Raw genomic sequence first — 19040 nt, 5'->3', positions numbered from 1 at the left:
AACGCCTTGGAGCAGATCTACAAAGTTTTAGAAAGAATGCTTCAGAGTTGTGTATAGAAGGAGGCAGTCTTCTGTATGGTGACAAGTTTGTACCGGTCTGAGGTCTGCATAACTGCATTATATCACTTCTTCATGAAAGCCACATAGACAGCACATCTACCTGTAAGGCTTTTAGGCAACAGTTTTGGTGGACTGGTATGGAGCGGCGTAGCTTGGCTAGTAAGATTAGTGGTGTAGAGGATTGGGATTCTACAACAATCGCGCTGGGATATAATGTTAAAATACATTATAGTATAAGCAGGGTATATGAGGGGGGTCTAATGGGCAGTAGAAAGTGGAAGGAATGTAGATTGGTAGGAGTACTGTATGAAAACCAGAGACGTTTTAAGGCATGGGCAAAGTGGGCTTTGGCCCAGGGCCCCAGCCTTTCAGGGGACTCCGTGAAAGAGCCAGCTCTGTTCTGCCCTATTGACCTTGAATACATTCTTAAACTGATTGTTTAAAATACTTTTTTCTTTTAATATAGGTTTTATTGTGGAGGAAGTGTGGAGTGTATTACAGACATTTTTGCATAGAAATGTGTTTATGGTTCATGCAACATCCATAAACAAAGGGTTTTTAGATCAAAACAGGACACAATACATAAGAAATGGGTGGATGTCACAGAGTGTGCAGTAATATTAGTGAGCTCCTGTTGTGTTACAATATGGAAAACGCACGTCACTATCCCTGAATATTGGATGTAAATGTACTTATAATTTGGACGAGTGCGTTTGTGCACTGTCAGTGACTTAGCCAAAGAGGGCTTGAAAGAGCTGAAACTGGATCATAAATTCACAGCTGTTCCAAAAAGGGACTCCCAAAATTCGTTTGACCCAGGGATAACAAAATCAGTAAGATGTCCCTGGTGAAAACGCAATATTTTGTTAAATAAGTAACATTTTCAAGGACTTTCAAAACTGAGAAAGAGAGAGTGTATGTGTGTTTTAGTCTGCATGTATCTAAAGATTGATGGTTAAATCTGACAGACATCTCACCATACCCAATTGAAAGTACCTGTACCCAACTATTTATCAGAAAATACATGTTTTAGGGGAATTATAACACTCTAGACACTCCCCTGAAATTCCACCCCTGCTGGTTTGGACAGGTATGTGGAAATATATTGATTTTTGTAAAGAATGAGTCCTTTCAGACAAATATTGGAACTCGGCGGCACACCATTTCAAAACCTGTATGTGGTGTTGTTCTAGAGCAAACCTAACAAAAAAGCAGAGCACTGTCCAGAGGCAAAGACAAGCATAAAGTCAACAAGTGATAGGAGAGGTAGCTGCTTCGTGGACTTTAAAGCATTGTAATGTAGTGTTTTTCAAAGAGGTGCATCTACCACATTTTTCTAGATTGGGGAAGCTTGGGTTGGTCCTGATGGGTAGAGGAATGTTGTTGCAGATTCTGGGTGCATAGATGGAATCCTCACCACAAAACTCAGTTCACCAGCCTGGTTTTGAGTCGGTGTATGCCTAGTTTACACTGATGGAATAAAATTTAATCTGTCAGCATTAAGCTTTCTCCCACAGCCTGTCGGAGCCATCAGAGGAAGCACATCTGCTTTATTTAGGGTGGACGGCATTATGTGTAATATTTCTTGTCTTTCACTGCCCGGTAAATACTAGCAGTGAGGGACAGGAAAAAATAAATAATGAACACTTCACCATGGGAGAAGACTCTCATTGCGTGGTAGCCATTAGTTTTTTTTTTTTCAAAAACGAAATCTTGTTTTGGGATTTTGTGTTTGAAAACTAAAAAAGTTTGGAAAGGTTTGACAGCCCGCCTTCAAACCTTTTCAACATTGACTGAAACCACAGTGACGGTGGTTCCTGCCAATATATAGAGATGTCAGTAGAGCAGCAGGATAGCTCTTATTTTGGCTGGCATATTAAAGGCAGAGTGGCAGACATAAAGTCCTCCGCCACCCAGTGTCCCTTTATTGCATCTGCCAAACCTTAAATAAGACCATCACTTCTTTCTAGTTCCGTGATGGGATATGGGCCAGAATGTGTGACAGAGAATGATTCTGCAAGGGTGCCAGAAGATGTGTGTTCTAACAGTCAAGAAGGACTGTTGAAAGACACTTCGAGATTAAATGTACCTTGAGCTCCTTCGAGGTCCAGGCACTTTTCTATTGATCTTGTGCTAGCTGTGGTCGCAGGCGTTCTGGATATGAACTGTCATTTTGACCACCCTGACGCCAACCTCCTCTTTGATGAAAAACAAAGAAGCCAATAAATCACCCTCAATGAACTGTCACTACACCCACTAAAAATTTGAAAATATTCAGAATATCTGGTTCAAGGGTAAAAACAAAGCCTATGTCATCGTGGCAGCTGCAATGTTCACTAGGGAGGCTCTGTGTTTACTTACAGTACTAATTACTGAAGCATTACCAATGCAAGGCATGATGTGTATCACACCTGCATGCATTAGGTCCTGAAGGCATATACAAAACAAGCATTTGCAATGCAATAAATCTCGCTTTTGTGACAGTTAGAGCTATTGGCATTGTAAATGCAATGTCTTTCCCTATATATTTTGGTTTGGTTTCACTCAAGGACCTCGTAGTGATCCGTAGAAATGGTTTTGACGCTCACATATTGCACGTTTTGAGCCAAGTAAATTGCAAATCCTTAATAGGGACTCTCTCACCTGTACAGATCCAGAAGGTTAAACTAGATGCAGAAGTGCTTCGGGTGAGGAAGGGACAGTGCCTTAGCTATTAGTCTCCTGACAAAAGATCACAGTATTATAATGAGACATACAAACCGGTCAGCATTATATGATATGAAAGTGCGTGCTTTTGATCCAACAGCACAAAAAAATGAATCTGAAATCGTTTGGTTTTGTTCAAGGGACAGAAAGAATGACATTGCATGAGACAATAACACAGTTATTTGACAATTGGCACAATATAGTGATGAAATGGCTTCCAGAAGAAGGGCCGCTGGTGGGAGTTAAACCAGAACTGAAATGTGATGCACGTCCAGAGTCTTCGAAAGGATCTATTGGCCTGAAGAAGTGGGAAGATCAGACACACCAAGTCTCTATCTATTTAGTGTCAAATTTCGTGTTAATCATATGCTTTGAATACAGGCAAGATATGCATGCACTTTCAGACATACCACTGGTTACTTTTAGTATTTGATGCACTGCAGTGCACAAGATTGCATACTCCAGAGTGTTGCGATGCTCGGGCAGAGCTCCTCCTACACAGATCTACTGGCAAAACACAGCATTTGAATGTAATCCCTGCAGGGCCAACTCCACCTTCAAGTTCTTAATCCAAAGAGGTAAAATGAGCATTGGTACCATTAACCGGTATGCTAATTCCACTTAATAATGGCAGAGCAGCATTATAGCACTTTCTGTGGAGTCACTGAGCAATATAAAGAAATGTCTGGAAATTATTATCTCATATTTGCAGTGTGAGGAATGTATACTCTATTCTCTGATGTTAAAGTTTAATTGTGTAATTAAACTCACAGCATTAAAAAGAAGGTTAAAAATGAAAATTACAATTAGTAACTTGCTTTAATTTACCATTTAACACACAGACTATGAGAGCACCGCAGTAAGTGACAGTGGTGTTATTCAAGTCAGCAGAAATCCTTTTATTGCCCTTTGAATTACGAATGGCTAACGTGATCCTGTGTAATGCAAAATATGACCTAATGATCATGCGGAGATCATTGCATGTCTAAATTACGTTCTTAGAGTACAGTGCTTTTTGTGTAGATTTGGTTGCAAAATAAACAGCTGTAGAGTTTGAGAGGAGCACTGAAATCTACCTGCTGTTCATTCACTGTGAAGATAAATGGGAGTTTTAGTGAGAAAAGTTTCCAGAAGTGCAGTTATTTGTGTGAAATATGTGGATATGGATTCCCGACAATATATAAGACAAAACAAAAAACGGTGGTCGATGCTTAATGTTCGCACGTCCGCATTCAGATGTCTGACAAGTTGATTCAAGTTCAATATAATTGTTGTGGGTGCCAACCTGGTAAGACACCCAACCACCACAGGTGTTAGTGCACTGATCAAAGAATCAATCTGTGTTTGAGCAAAATCAGAGAATACCAGGGCTCACCAGAAGCAGTCCGAGAATTAGTTCCAAAATGGAAAGAAGAATCCACAGTCCAAGCAGTGTGTAGAGGTTGTTGAGGATTTTATTTCTTGTAGATAAAGTACAGTCTGCAAACAGCCGACACGTGTTTCGTCACATGGACTTTTTCAAGGCTGTGTGTAAAAAATCATGGACAAAGAAAAATACAATCAACATATGGTAATGAATAATAACAGGAGATTAACAACCTCAAGTGAGAGTTAAAAAAAGAAATATAAATATAAAGATAGGGAAAGATAGGCGAACCAGAAGAGATGAGTAGAGGAAATACTATGAGAGGACAAAAATGTTGTTCTTGAAGTAAAGTTTCTCAAAATGGAGGGAGAGATAAATGAGCGAGAAAGGGTAAGAGATGAGCCAATTCCCGTGAGTAATGGAAACCAGTGTGGAAAACAGTACAACTTTATGAAAAGTGAAAGGGGAGAAGAAATAAGGGTGAGTGGGATCACAAATATAAGAGGTGAAACACCGATATGTTAATGGTGCTGGTCTACTTGTTTGTGTTCTAAACAGACTGAATTGTGAACCAGGCACACGGGAGGCCACCCTACTAGAACATTCCAACATGCTGATGGATTTCATTCGCACTGTCCTAGACAATAACATCTTCTTACACAATGGTAATTGGTATAGTCAGATGCAAGGGGGAGCCATGGGGGCCAAATTTTCACCATCTTTTGCTAATCTATACATGGGCTACTTTGAGAAGATGCCTCTGTAGAAAACGATTGAAATCAAAAGCGTGTTTCAGACTGAAAGGCTAGAAAATAGAAGCTTATGCTTTTTTTCCAAGCAAAGTGGCAGGAGGGCGGTCATCCGATCCTGTTGGCTGGCAGCAATTCACAGCTGAGAAGCTGCCGATCAAATCGCAGTTGGCTCTGTCCCCTTGCATGGAGAAAGGTTTCAGCATGAGCTCAATCATTGTCCTGGCTCCAACACTTACGTTATTAGAATTCCAAATTGGAGCCATCCACAGCCCAGCACAGTCCTTCCATGAAGTCCCCAATGGTGATGGAAAGTGTTGCCAGGAGAAACCAAAACTAGACACAGAAGAAGTACAAGGAGGCATGCCTTCCGCTGTACTTTAGCACCAATGGACCGCAAAATAAATCAAGTAACGTGGCAGAAAGGATGAGGGACAGGACGGGAGCACCAAGCACACAGGGGAGATGGAGGGGGCTTGGGAGGGGGTGGGAGGGAGGAATGGCATGTTATAATACACAGCCACAGACGCCTAAGCGGAACACTGAGAACAGTGAGACAAGAACGAAAAATAAAATAATCAGCCAAAGAGTAGATAACAAAGCAAAGCGCAGTATTACAGTAGTTGGTCCCTGCTCCCTGAGAGGAAGGAAGGAGGGACAAAGAGGCAGGACTGACTACTAGCAAGCAATGATTTTTAAAGTACACTGAGACAAACACATATAGGGGGTCATTACAACCCTGGCGGACGGTGTTAAAGCGGCGGTAAGACCGCCAACAGGCTGGCGGTCTTTTTTTTTGTATCATGACCATGGCGGTCCGCCGCTTCCCCGTTCCGCCCGCCAGGGCGGAGACAACCGCTGAGCTGGAGACCTGGGTCTCCAGCCCGGCGGCCATGACAATACCGCCGCCGGTATTGTGACCCGGCTTACCGCCGTGGATTTCCAGCGGTAGGAACCGCCATGAAATCCATGGCGGTAAGCACTATCAGTGCCAGGGAATTCCTTCCCTGGCACTGATAGGGGTCTCCCCCACCCCGACTCCCTCCCCTACACCCCCCATCACCCCTGCCACCCCCCAAAGGTGGCAGGGCCCCCCTCCCCACCCCGACCCTCAACATAACATCACTGACACACACCCGACACGCACACAGGCACCACCAACACACATACACGCACACACACCGACATACATGCCAACATCCACACACACACTCAGACACATACACCCACATTCACACATTCACACACACACCCACACAGACATACATACAGACAGACATGCACACATTTCCGAAACACGCATCACCCCCGCAAGCATACATGCACACACACACCCCCCTACAGACACAGACGCACACCCCCATGCACCCACACAACACCCCCCTCCCCTAACAGACGATCAACTTACCTGTTCCGTCGATCCCCTGGGAGGGGACGGGAGCCATGGGGGCAGCTCCGCCAACACCACACCGCCAACAGAACACCGCCGCGCAGAGTCACAGGACGTGATTAGCTCAGCGGTGTTCTGTTGGCGTGGTGGTGGAGGTGGAGCAACCTCCACTTCCCCGCCGCCCGCAAGTATGGCTGTTGGCGGCTCTCCATCGGAAAAACGACGGAGGGCAGCCAACGGTCATAATACGCCGCGCGTCAAACCGCCACTACTGGCAGTCTTCCGCACGGCAGTCCCTCATCGGTCTTCTTAAAAGACCGCCGAGGTTGTAATAACCACCTAAATGGCTTGAAGCCCACAAGAGAAGTAAATAATGAAGTACATACAAGAGGTCTCGAATGGTCGACCTAACGATTCTCAACACCACTCCTACAGGCATATTGGCTGAGCATTCACACAAGACCAATGATTGGCCACATGCCTTGTCACCTTGTCAGAGGAAGTTACGCTGAAACCATACCATAATCTTCAGTCCATTAGGGCAGGGCCTACTTTTTTGTCAAAGCTGTGGCAAAAAAATGAATGTCTTTTCATATAGAAACCATACCCTTATTTCAGTTTACTTGTTTGTCATCTAAAAGGTTTAAATGCTAGAGGCGCTGAAAGAGCCTACATCTGAAAAAATAATGCATGCTATTTTATGCATTCAGTCATACCTGCTATGGAATAAAACACACTTTAAGAAGTGTCAAGATTGTCCAACAATCTCGCACTGTTACCTGATTCATGGAATTCCTACAGTTAATATGGTTGATAATAAAAGGATCATTGGATGTGCTGTTTGCACTTTTCCAGTGATGGTCTTCTGATTTCATTAGTGCTCTGAAGAAGTTTCCTTACTATGTGAACCCTACACAAAAATTAGAAATGCATTCAGTGCTGGAATTGGAAAACATTTACTCTGGCAACCCATATATTAGTGTTCAAGGAGTGACAGAGGAAAGACAGTTATTTCAGGAGGGACTGAGCTTGAGTCTGGCAGTCAAATCATGCTTTTAGAAAAAAATCTGCTGCAAAGAAATTGGCGGCAAGGACAAATGTGACAACCAATCTGTTAATTGGTCACAAAGAGGCTGCATTTTAAAATATCTCACAGGGTTAAGGAATGCCACAAAGATCTTTGTGCACCCAGAAATGTTGACGGAATTGTAACACCGGTAAGAGAACTCTAGTGGTGAATGCCGTTCTGTGAGACTTCTGTATTCACAGGTTGACTCATAAAGTAGCACAGAGGCACATCGTGTTAGTGTTATGTGCAGATCACAGATTTGTATTTTATGTAGATAGTTATCTGGGCTATTGCTTTTCACGTGAATCCCATTTGTTACTTCCAGTTTATAAGTTGCAATCTTTCTCTTACAGCACAGTGATTTATTTATTGTGCATTAAAGAGCTGCATGCCAACTGTAAATCATGGGTTTAGATCCTTATTGTTTTTTTTTTATAGTTTGTTCTTCGAAGATTGAAAAGAAGGGCTCATCTGCAATTAATAAAGTCTAATACAGACAACCACAATCACTGCATTGCGTTTAATATCTTGGAATTGTATTTCTCCCAAACATTCACTCTTAACATACAATGCCTAAGAGTATTGACGATTTGTGATTCCTACATCTTATAACTCTCATTGTCTTAAGTAGCATTTCCTCTACACTGATTTACACCTTTGTATGATTTATTGTGAATCTGTGTGTAAAGCACTCTGATGAATAGGAGTCGGAACAGCGTATGCTGGAACTACGCATGCCTAAACAACGCGGTCGGGACAACTACCGCGTTGTTACCACGAATGCCTCAACAATGGTTTTTCATTGTAAAGGCATTCCTAGTAAAGGCATGCATGAACGGCACGCGTGGTTACAGCATGTGACTCCCCCCACCCCTAAAACAATCGTACCCCAGCCCCCCACACCCACCGCTAAAAACAATTATACCACTACCCCACCCCCCACCCTAAAACTTAAACTACCGCCCCTAAAACTACTGTGACACCCACCCCCCAAAACCTAAAAATAACCCCACCCCACCACGAAAACTACAGCGACCCCCACCCCCGTAAAACCTATGCTATCCCGACCCCCCACCCCTAAAAACTAAAAATACTACGACGCCCCCACCCCGCCCCTAAAACTACTGTGACCTCCACCCCCCTAAAACCTAAACTACCCCGAACCCCTACCACACAGCTAAAAACAAAAAAATACCCCAGCCCCCACCCATGCCCCTAAAACTACTGCCCCCCCACCCCACCCAAAAACCTAAACTACCCCAAACCCCCACCCCGCCCTAAAACTACCCCAACCTCCCCACCCCTAAGAACAAAAAAATACCCCGACCCCCTCCCCTAAAACTACCACAACCCCCTACCACCTAAAACCTAAACTACCCCGACCCCCCACCCATAAAAACTAAATATACCCAGACCCCCACCCCACCCCTAAACATAAACTACAACGACCCCCACCCCCAAAAACGAAAAATAACACCAGGAAAAATTCAGCACATTTCCCTGTGTCATCTGGATCCTAGATCCGGCCCAGAAGTAGCTGCTGGAATTGGGATCCAAAGTGATACCCCTACTTTCCAACACTGAATACATTATAAATTGTTGTACACAGATATTGCCAGATTCATACATATTTGTGTGTGCCATGACGTTGCTTGGTTTCCATAGTGCTGCATTGTAGAAGAGAGACTTGTTCTGATATAGTTTGGGTATTAAGATTCTTCTGTGTCTGCTCTGCGAGTGTTGCAGAATAAACTTCATTTGATTGACGTTTATGGACACTTCCTTCACAGTAGCACTCATTTCTGTACAGCAGCCTATGCAATGCTACTTGTAGACTGAACGCCTGTGGGTGGGTTGTATGTAGAGCAGGGGAGCCAATTTTAATTGGTACATTGATATGCCAGTTTGGAAACCAGATGTTCTGCTTGTACGCATATCAAAAGCAAGCTCGTTGGCGACCACCAAAAGCTGCTCCCCCACTGGATTGCCCTAAGACTCTCGTCCTCTGAACTAAGACACACTTGCTTAAAAGAACACTGGTTCTTTAGTATAAGTTAAATGTGGTATCATTTACATAAGCTTGGCTATCAGAGACTGACTCTCCTGACATTCTTAAAGCAATATTGAACCAATATCATATATGTAAACAAAATAGACTGTAAGGCAAAAATGGGAAGCTAAAATTACCAAGCATTGGCAACGTCAATAGGTCTCGCCTTTAGGACTCCTTGACCTCGCCAATGGTTCTAGCCAGGCAATACAGCATTTGGGATGGTGTGAAGCTTGGTTTTTAAAAAAGGGGAAAAAAGCTGGTGATGTGACCAGCCACATCACTTTGCTGATGCATATACCAAGCACGCATACACATACAAAATGACGTAAGTCCTTTTTTTCTTTTTGTTTGCCGATGTACGTTGGATCAGTAAAAGAAAATAAAAAGTAGGGCAACGGGGGGGGAAGCAACTCTGAGGCATGAGAGGATGAGTGCAAGGGGTGTGTGAGAGTAGGGGAGCAATACAGGGCATAAGTGGGGGGAAGGAAATGGAGAGAGGAAGGTGAGGGAGCAAATTGATGAGAGAGTGCAAGGTGGAGAAGTGAGGAGAGGCAAGAAGGAGAAAAAGCAATGTGATGGGGATAAGCACATGAAGACAGCATGGAGGAAGGAGGGGAGATGCACAATGGCAGCAAAAGTGTAACACCAGTGAGCACAGCAGAGTGGAAGACGTTCATGAGGGAGACAGCTGGAAAACATAAGCACCTGAAAAGGTTGCAATGGAAGGACACAAGTAATGTATCTGGGGAGGGTGGAGGGACACAAGAAGAGGAAGGAAAGCTCACACACTCTAACAAATAAGAAGCAAGCAAATGTGAGTGAAAATGAAGCCAACCAATGGTAAGCACTGGGCATGCTCTTGGTCCAGTGTAAACTAACAATAGTCTTGAAATAACAGAGCATGCACTGTCTAATAGCAGAGAATCCTAAAATCTGATATAGAAGCTCATCCCCATATCACTGGAGTGGGAAGCATTCTTCAAGCTGCCTATCCCTACGCCACTAACAAATTAGCTATACTCTTAACCTACCACTTTCGTGATCAGTGCTTAATTTGTAAATAAAAACATGCCGTGCCCAAAGCACTCCTCTGAAACACACGGCTGCTGCAATTAAATGTGCGAGCACAGAATGCTGAGGCAGCGTAATCCTGAAGCCATCTCGGGCATCTTCCATCCATTTATTGCCACTCTCTGCCCTTTCAGCTCACTCTTGCAGCTATTTGCTTTCTCCATTTGTGACGTGTTTTCGTTTTTCTCTTCCCCAGTCTTTCACATGTGTGTCTTCTGCTCGCAGTAAATGCTTGAGGCAGAAAAATAAGTGCCGGCCCTCAAAAATAAGTGTTGTAGCTCCGCACCGGAAACAACAATCACAAATTTAACACTGCTCCTGATCATATGAATTACTTTTTCTCAGCATACTTTGACTTAATCTGGCCACTACTTAATCTGTACCCTACTTATTTACATCATTAAGGTGTTTGTAATTGGTGATTAATTACAGAGCAGATGGCCGAAATATTTCTAAGGCTAAGGAGTTCTGCGACGCATTGCCTTCTCTAAGTTTATGTCAAATAGTGATCTATCTCCACACAATAAGGAACATTCCTTTCACTACATCTGGAATCAGGATCCTTTCATTGAAAATGTAACTGAACCTTGCCTACCGTAATATTACTCTATCATTAGGTTGCCAATTATGATTACCTTGCCCAGCTTCAAAAATAAATAGATACATTCCTGCTCCCAAATGGAAAAAGTACATTTTCGTACTTTCCAAGAAGCCCATGATAAGACTCTACCCTTGAAACACTATCTATAGGAGTAGTGCATGGTGTATGAAGCATGGATTACCCTGGTAGCTAAAGTTCTTGCTCATACTAAGGCTAGATTAATTACAAAATGCAGAAACCCGCTCCCTCATACTTCAAACGAGTAAAAATGAGTAACATCATGTTAAGTCAAACGGAGCCTCTATTGAGATTCATCCATGGCTCGAAAGTAGATAATAAACAAAGCGAGGACGACCTACAAACTAATAGTTCATAACAGTAAACAAACTTCCTTTTCTAGCAGTGTTATGACTTAATTTTTTTCTGTGTCATAATTTTTATTCTTCCTTCTTAATACTATAATGTGATTTGAGATATTATGTATATTATATACATTGTTCTTTGTGTGTGATGTTGTATGGTCAAACTTTGACTTAAACAACTACTACTGCTACAGCGTTATGACTTGCTGTAACATCTAGAGAACCGTATTTTAACATATTAAGCAACTGTAAGATAACTGATAAACTCTTCAGGCACCCTCCCACAAAACATGTGCATTAAATATTTAGCACATTGTACACCTTCTGTGTGTGTTTGTGCGGGGGCGGTGGGACGCTCTGAATAGTTCTTGAGTCATCCAAGAATTGCAACATTTTTTAAAACATAATTCTTTGGGTGTTAGGAGAAGTGAAATACTCTCAAAATAGAACAGTTGCTGAGCCTACCACTATGAAAAACATCCATGACATATCTCTCTTACCCGCACGCACCAAGTGCCACATGTACAATTTGCGACTCGCAAATACGTCACAAATTGTTTAGCAAATGCAAAAATGGCTATACGCAATGTACGACAAGCATTCACAAAACGAGAATAGCGATGCATCCCCTTTGTGAACTTTGGAAATCCCTAACTGAGAGTTGCAAACAGTATGTACCAGAGAGTCATAGATTAGGAATAGTCGCAAAATGGCGCGTTTGCTCATACAATTTATCACCAATTCAAATCAGGTGGTAACAAGGCCCAAAGTATAAAAGCAGCCCCTGGATGCATCACAGGCTTTTATAATTGCTGCCCTGTATGTGATAGCGAGGAGGATGCGCATGCTGGCTGCTCAGCAGAGGAGGCAGAGACAGGACAGAGTATTAGGCAGACTGTGTTTGAGAAGACAAAGGAGGAGTTCTAGGAACAATACAGGCTTAGCAGCAATGTTATCTTGCAAAGTTAATAGCAACCTTAACACTGCTCTTTGAAAGAAGTACGCAGTGCAACAATGCAATCTCCACCCATGTCCAGCTGTTGTGCTGCCTCTACCTATTGGCCAGTGGCGGTTACCAAACTGTGATAGCCGTGGTCAGAAGGGTATTGCAGAGTGCACTTTGGCTTTTCTTTTACAACTTCCTAGAAGCCATGCTCCTCTACATACACCAACACATTTACCTGCCCAGGAATGATGTGGAAATGTAAATGGCAACATTGCAATTCTACTGGATAGCAGGATTCCCACAGGCCATAGGGTGTATAGACAGGATCCATGTGCCCATATGTCCCCCATCCTACTTGGTGTACATATTCAGGAACCACAATAACACCCATTCACTGAACATCCAAGTTGTCTGCAATGAACACAATATCATCACAGATATTGTGGCACAATTTCCAGGGAGCACCCATGACTTCTATATGTTCAGGCACAGTGGGATTTGCCAACAACTGCAAAGAGGGAAGTTTGGTGAAGGTTACCTAGTAAGTACTGGAAAGTAATGTTAACACATACATTATTGCCCAATAATCGCTCCTTGTATGTTGTCTCACACATATATTTGCTTTGTCAAGTGACAGTGTGTATGCCCTGAGGCCATGGATCTTCACACCCTACCTGTCTCCCAACAACCCACATGAAAGGCAGTATAACATGGCACATAGGCACACAAGGTCAGTGATTGAGCAGAAATTCACTCTCCTCAAATCCTGCCTTAGGTGCCTGCACAAGAGTGAGGGAGCCTTGCAGTATGCGCCCAAGACTGCTTGCAAGATTGAAGCAACCTGTGCCTTACGCCACAACATTGCCTGCGGGAAAGGCTTACACATTGAGGTGACTGTATTGGACTCTGAGGATGAGGATCCTGCCCCACCTGCCCAGCAGCCAACCAGGCAAGCAGAGCAACTGAATGGAGAAGGCAGAGGGACCACATAGCCAGACATTACTTTGCACGGTAGGACATGTCGACATACACAATACTGTCAGAAAATACCACAACAAGTAATTGATTGCCCAAAATTAGGCTCCCTTTAATGACAGGTTTCAACAAACATTAACAGACAACCTGTCCATCACACAAAAGCATATATACATTGAATGTAAACGCTGGTTGGTTACATCACTGCCAACTGAAAGGGAAGAACAAAAAAAGCAATGTCTGACTTTTACCCAGCACTTATTTCTTTGAACTGTGTCCGGTACGCAAGTTGGTGAAATGAGGAGTTGCTGGAGTGCGGCGGCTACTCCGTCAAAGCACATGGGCATCAGAGTTGGATACACTGCTGAGGCTTGACACCTCACTGTCTGGACCCTCAGCACCCACCCCGCTGGCAATTTGGGCAGTAGGCCCCATGAGACATCCCCACTGTAGTGGCCCATGTCCACCTGTAGGGCCACCGTGTGATTCAACAGGGTAGTGGTAGCCTGTGCAACACTCCCTATGGCCCTTGTTATGGCATCCATCGTGGCACCTCTGCTCCTCTCCCCACGAGTTTGCAGGCTCCTTTCCTCCAACAGCTAGGTGATGATTTGGCTAATGGCACCTGTTAGTGCGTCCATTTTGGAGTCCATGCCAGCCTGATTGTCTGCCAAGTGTTTCATCAAGCTGTTGAAGTCCAGTGTCAATTTCTATATTTAACCAACCATCTTTGTTTTTGATGTAGGCACTGAACCTGCAGCATCTTCTCTTCCAGCCCACCATACACCACCAGTTGGTTAGACGTCATCTGGGACCTAGATGCCTGCCTTATCTGATGGTGCTGTCAGACCCTGCTGATTGGATGGCAGCCAGGAGTGGGTGGCTGTCTTGTATCCTGCCCCTCTACTGTTGCTGGCAAAGGGGAGGTGTGCACAGTGCTGGGCTGGCCATGTGATGTGGTAGGCATACTTTCAGGCATTCCACTTGGGTCTTCCTCCATCTGGCCCTAGTCTTCTCCTTCATCTGCCGGCCCTTCAAATACTTCCACAGGTGTTTCCAATTGAATAATGGGAAGAGCAAAAACATGTTATGTGTGACACACTATCTCATTGGTTGTACAACATTATTCTACAGCTATCTGAGACTACTACACTTTTTATGTCTATGACTACATTTCCCATAGAGCACCATGTGTGATTTTTTTTCTACATGTGCATGGACCATCCTGATACGTCTGTGTAAAGTTGTGTTACATGCATGTATACACCAGGTTTAAAGGCAGGAAAGGTAGCGTAGTAGATGTTTTGCACTTACTTCTCGATTGTGGAGGGGCAGATGTGTCCAGGGTCCCAAATTGTGCTACTGCCTCTGGCTCAAGGGTCATCTCCACCATTTCCTCCATTGTTGAGAGTGGGGGTGCAGTTGAGGGACTACCTCCTGTTGCCCGAGAGTCCTGTAAGTGTGTTGCCACCCTTTCTTTAACACACAATGGCAGGTCATACCACCTCTTTTTTATTTCATCAACTAAGGGTTCTACCGTTTCAACAACATTAATCCTCTGCTGCATGTCTTTCCAGTTTTTTATTTCTGTGACTGAGGCACAGACATGGAGGCACGACCAAAAAGCTGGTCATGATTATTGCAGCACTCCTCTGTCAAAATTTTAAGTCCTCTTTCGGAAAACGTTACTTTTCTTTGTCTCTGCCCTGCTTCCTGCTCTACCTGTTGACTAGCCATTTCTAGTGGTGTTTTGTGGCTGCTGACTGCTTTTTGGACTACTCAGCTCACTTTGGATGTGCAGTGGTTTTCTCCTCCTTGCTCTGCCTGCTCTCCTGGCAACTCATGGGCAGCACTTCCTGTGTTTGGGGTCCTTCCCCTGACACAGGAAGCAGGAAGGCAATTTTTTAACAATGCAGTCACTACTTGTGATCACATTCGCAATTTGTGACCGCATTCGCAGATTGCGACCGATTAGGAAATCGCAATTTGCGATGCAACGACTACTGAGTCACTAATTTGGGCCTGCAGGGGTCTGTACATATGTATTTACGATTTCCATATTGCAAGTTACAAAAGGTCGCAGTTAGGAAGTTGCAAAATCTGGCGAACATACATGTGGCCCTAATTACTAGAAAACCACATGGCAAAACAATTAAGCAAATACATACAAGCTATCAATGTCCTTGCACCAACTCTCTCAGGGTTTGTTCCCTACACATGGCACAGAACCTGTACTGCTGGAAAAACAGCTGATCTTAGAATAGAAGCAAAAAAGGACAGGACCAAAGCACAAATATTAATTTATTTGTGCTGTTTGCCACCGTAGACCATAAACATAGGTGTGGATGGGATTACTGGTAGCATCTTGGCATGGTTCCCTTCATTCCTAAAAGAACACTCCCATTATGTGTACCTGCCACCCTACAATTCCCCAGAGAATCCCCTGTGAATTTAGGGATCTGCACTTGCACAGCAGTTTTTATTATACAGGGAGTGCAGAATTATTAGGCAAATGAGTATTTTGACCACATCATCCTCTTTATGCATGTTGTCTTACTCCAAGCTGTATAGGCTCGAAAGCCTACTACCAATTAAGCATATTAGGTGATGTGCATCTCTGTAATGAGAAGGGGTGTGGTCTAATGACATCAACACCCTATATCAGGTGTGCATAATTATTAGGCAACTTCCTTTCCTTTGGCAAAATGGGTCAAAAGAAGGACTTGACAGGCTCAGAAAAGTCAAAAATAGTGGGATATCTTGCAGAGGGATGCAGCACTCTTAAAATTGCAAAGCTTCTGAAGCGTGATCATCGAACAATCAAGCGTTTCATTCAAAATAGTCAACAGGGTCGCAAGAAGCGTGTGGAAAAACCAAGGCGCAAAATAACTGCCCATGAACTGAGAAAAGTCAAGCGTGCAGCTGCCACGATGCCACTTGCCACCAGTTTGGCCATATTTCAGAGCTGCAACATCACTGGAGTGCCCAAAAGCACAAGGTGTGCAATACTCAGAGACATGGCCAAGGTAAGAAAGGCTGAAAGACGACCACCACTGAACAAGACACACAAGCTGAAACGTCAAGACTGGGCCAAGAAATATCTCAAGACTGATTTTTCTACGGTTTTATGGACTGATGAAATGAGAGTGAGTCTTGATGGGCCAGATGGATGGGCCCGTGGCTGGATTGGTAAAGGGCAGAGAGCTCCAGTCCGACTCAGACGCCAGCAAGGTGGAGGTGGAGTACTGGTTTGGGCTGGTATCATCAAAGATGAGCTTGTGGGGCCTTTTCGGGTTGAGGATGGAGTCAAGCTCAACTCCCAGTCCTACTGCCAGTTCCTGGAAGACACCTTCTTCAAGCAGTGGTACAGGAAGAAGTCTGCATCCTTCAAGAAAAACATGATTTTCATGCAGGACAATGCTCCATCACATGCGTCCAAGTACTCCACAGCGTGGCTGGCAAGAAAGGGTATAAAAGAAGGAAATCTAATGACATGGCCTCCTTGTTCACCTGATCTGAACCCCATTGAGAACCTGTGGTCCATCATCAAATGTGAGATTTACAAGGAGGGAAAACAGTACACCTCTCTGAACAGTGTCTGGGAGGCTGTGGTTGCTGCTGCACGCAATGTTGATGGTGAACAGATCAAAACACTGACAGAATCCATGGATGGCAGGCTTTTGAGTGTCCTTGCAAAGAAAGGTGGCTATATTGGTCACTGATTTGTTTTTGTTTTGTTTTTGAATGTCAGAAATGTATATTTGTGAATGTTGAGATGTTATATTGGTTTCACTGGTAATAATAAATAATTGAAATGGGTATATATATTTTTTTGTTAAGTTGCCTAATAATTATGCACAGTAATAGTCACCTGCACACACAGATATCCCCCTAACATAGCTAAAACTAAAAACAAACTAAAAACTACTTCCAAAAATATTCAGCTTTGATATTAATGAGTTTTTTGGGTTCATTGAGAACATGGTTGTTGTTCAATAATAAAATTAATCCTCAGAAATACAACTTGCCTAATAATTCTGCACTCCCTGTATATGTAAGTCTTCTGTTGAGGTTACCACAGTGAAAAGGGATGAATATATGCATGTTCGCAGCTGACGGCTTCAGAAACATCAAACCTGGTTTACCCCCACTTCCGTTTTGTACAGCTGGTTGGTGGTCAGATATTCGGCCTCTTTTTCCCAAAAAATATGCAATTGATATGGAAGTGGGTAGGTGTTAATTGGCTTAAGATTAAAGCTGAAAAAACAGAGGTAATGATTGTAAATGGGAAACAGCTGTGGGTCCGAGGAGAAGGAGGCCCTCTGTACTCTAGTAAAAATCATTAGATTCCTCAATGCCACTACTGACTGTGAAATATCTATGAAGACACAGACCTCGTCTTTGATATCTGCCTGGGTTGAATGACAAAATATCAGAGACAGAAATATTGAGTCAAAAATATTGAGTTTACATGCTTTGTATGTAAACTACACAATATTGACAAAAAAGTATGTATCCAAAATGTATGTATACACATGTAGCATTATATGTAAGTTATTTAAAATCTCCAGGTTTAAAAATATATATTTAAAATGAAATATATAAGTATTTTAATTATTAATGTAATATAACTATGTTTATATAAACTTAAAAATATGAAAATATGTAAGCAAATAAAAACATTACACTAAAATATTAGTTATACTAAAAGTATAAAATAAAATAATTATTAACAGTCCATTCTAAATTATAGTCGAAAAGTGTTGGACTTTGAAAGAGTCAAATTTACTATTCTTACTCCATTTTAAGCAACAGTGGGGAAAGTGTTGGACTTTGTAGTGGTCAGATTTACTATTCCCACACCGATTTAAGCAATAGTAGGGAAAGTGCTGGACTTTGGAGAGGTCTTATTTACTATTACTACTCCAATATAAGCAAAAGCAGAGAAAGTGTAGACTTTGCAGTGCTTAGTTTTACTATTCCCACACCAAACTCAGAAATAGTAGGAAAGGTTTTCAACTTTGGAGAGCTCAATTAACTGTTCTCACTCCACCATAAGCAAAAGCAGGGACAGTTTTTACTTTGAAGGGGTTAGATATAATATTACAACTCCAATCTGAGCAACATTAGTAAAGGAGTTGGACTTTGCAGAGGTCAAATTCAATATTCCTACTCAAATGTATGGAAAAACAGAGAAAGTGGTGGACTTGAGAGAGTTTAGATTTACTATTCCCAATCCAATCTGAGCAGCAGTTTAGAAAGTGTTGGATTTATAAGGGGCTACATTTACTATTCCAACTCCTAAACTTTTTTTAAATAAATAATTAAATCTAAAAACAAAACAATAATATTTAAACAACTTAAAAATACAAATATATTCACAAAATATAAATAAAATAAAATGAAGTTAAAAAAATAAATGTTATATTCAAATAAAAAATTTAAAATATTTATACTAAATACACTTCACTCCCTAGTGCCCCCAAAATCACCAACAAACAACTGAAATTATTTTCAAAATGTATAAATATGAAACATTATAAACATTCAATTAATTCTGAATTAAAACAATTAATATTACAAAAATAATAAATATAACATGAATTTACAAATTGTATAATTAAATTAACTTACAGACCAATTAACAATTAATTTGAAGAACAATAAATAACACAAATAATTGATCAATTAA

The sequence above is a fragment of the Pleurodeles waltl genome, chromosome 11 (assembly GCF_031143425.1).
Source record: "Pleurodeles waltl isolate 20211129_DDA chromosome 11, aPleWal1.hap1.20221129, whole genome shotgun sequence".
In the NCBI taxonomy this organism is placed as follows: domain Eukaryota; kingdom Metazoa; phylum Chordata; class Amphibia; order Caudata; family Salamandridae; genus Pleurodeles; species Pleurodeles waltl.
The sequence above is the reverse complement of the archived record's forward strand: the minus strand, read 5'-3'. Positions refer to the sequence as shown.